The sequence below is a fragment of the Saprolegnia diclina genome, assembly GCF_000281045.1.
Source record: "Saprolegnia diclina VS20 unplaced genomic scaffold supercont1.31, whole genome shotgun sequence".
NCBI lineage: Eukaryota > Oomycota > Saprolegniomycetes > Saprolegniales > Saprolegniaceae > Saprolegnia > Saprolegnia diclina.
The window spans coordinates 70,097-72,485 of NW_008246098.1; positions in this window are offsets into that span (position 1 = coordinate 70,097).

The following is a 2,389-nucleotide window of genomic DNA, read 5'->3' on the forward strand; positions in this document are numbered from 1 at the left end:
TGAACTTCGGACACCGGCGTCGCAGCAGTGGCTTGATCGGGCATGCTGCGGATCGATTTGCATGTCTGGTGGCGAGCCAGTTCTGATTCATGAGAGTGCAAGTCGGACATCAAGCTGTGGAGTGCCAAGCAGTCTGCTCATAGCGTAGCATATGCAGCCATTGTTGCAATATCGCGTGATGTAGCGGCTTCCGTGATGTCACGCAGCTCCAATGATTCGAGACAACCCGCAGCTCCGTCGTCGTCGCCATGCACACTTTGCTGACCAGCGCATCATGTTCGCGTGCGTCGATTAACGGCCAATTGTCGCTGCGTGCCTCTTTCTTTGGATTACAATCACAAGCGTCTGCAAGCAACGCTCATTGGTGACGACGGATACTGGCACTCGAGGAGCAACTTGCAGTCCGAGCTCGAATATGCGCACCGCACCGAAGCCTCCCTTGCAAAGGACAATAGGAAGCGTGCTGCCAAGTCCAGCGGCGGGGTCCTGCCGGTCACGAAGCGTACTAAGACGCCACCAGCCAACACGAGCCTCAAAGCGATGGCCAAGCCGGCCCTGGGAAAAAAGAAGCCCAGATATTCCCTACAGCAAAGGCCAGGAATTCCCCGACAAGGTGTCCACAAGCAGATCTCTATGCGGCTATGTCCAGCAAACAGCCCAAACTCTCTTCGTCTCGATCTACATGAAAGTCTCCTCGTTCGGAGCCGTGCCCCAGCTCGCGAGTGCACTCGACCAAAATGGGGTTAGCCACTTGATGCCCGACCACGACGACGTTATTCACTTTGCCATTGTACATCGATTTTGCCCAACTTTGACGTCACTTGGTCATCGTTAGAGTCTAGGGACATCGAAACAACCATCGAACGGTTCATGCAAGTGGCCATCGCGCACACGAGCAAAGGGATTGTTTTGATCTCGATGCGTCATTACGCCGTCTACAAGAGGAAGCCATGCGCATTCACAACGACACAAACGTCCACTGGCAGCTTCTTTGCTTCGTTCTGGTGGGCAGTTCTCGCGGGTGGGTCACTATCTTGGACTCGATGAGTACCAGCGGCAGGCTGGCTACGCGCGACTTGGAGTTCCTTACATTTGTTGATGACTTTGCCACTCTCGTTTTCAAAGATCCACCCATTAACAGCCATCTCCATTTGCAACACATCGTCTCGCGGGTACCTCAACAACCGAACGGCTATGACTGTGGCAAATTTGTCATTCTCGACACTATTTTCTGCGTGGCAAACATTGATGCACTTTGCACCATCGATCTGGCGATGACACTCAACTTTCATGGGTCATCCAAGCCCTAGGCGTCGCTCACCGCAAGCATTGTCGCACCATGTTTAATCAACTTCGAGCTGCACTTTCGTAATTTGCGTGTCGTCGTCATGCTTTCTACGGCTCGCGTACTCCATGTACTTTTTGGTTCCCGCATAATACTGTCCAAGTGGTCATCCATCGCGTGCGCGATACTGGTTTGTTCCTGCCAGCCCACCCGTAAAAGGGCTGTATTTGTCTCATCAATAAACTCACTCTTCCTTTTTCCTCTTTACGACTCGTTGCTCACACCGCCCTGTGCGCGCAGCTTAGCGAGCATCAGCAGCTTGACACCACGTTGGCTTCGTCTATGCACAAAAGCTTCAACTTAGAGCCACCTTGGCATTTGTTTCAATGAACGGACCAGCGGGCAAGTTGAAGATGTTGTAGATTGTGCGTCCGCGTGCGAGCTTTGTCAATGGGTAGTATTATTCACCACGGCTTGGTCGATGTCACGCCGGCCAGAGCGCAGTTGATTTCAACCTGATTTTTGGCGTCGCGCTCGCACTGCAAGTTCTCGAGAACGACTTGCAATACCGACTCCTGCATGCGTGTTCCGGGTTTCCGACCCTTGGACCTGCATTGCGCAACCCACGACTCTTCGACGCGCCCCTTCGTGCGATTCTTGTGCAAAACTAGTGTTCTATCGATGTTTAAGGTGCCTTCTGCGCCTCCGATACACCACTCTTGAATCAGCTTGAGTCGCCACTTCAACCCCAAGGTGAGAGCAATGCGCAATAGGGCGTTTCTGTTCGTCGCCAAAACAAGATTCCAAACATAGTTTTGCTGCGTGGTGTTTAGTGCTGATAGCTCTCCAATCCAAAGGAATCGACGAGCATCTGCAGCAGGCTCAACTCCACCACCTTCTACTTCCTCCGGTATTGTAGCACATCTCAATTAGGCATGCGACAATATCGATGAACAAATTGCGCGATTCCATCAAGGCGGCGAGCTATAGTAGATGCGAAGGTATCGTAATGACCTTGGTACACGAGATTACTCAATCAAGACCGAGCTACTTGGGGGCAACAACCGTGTTGGTGTCCGCCATGCCAGAGGTGGGCGAGGCGGT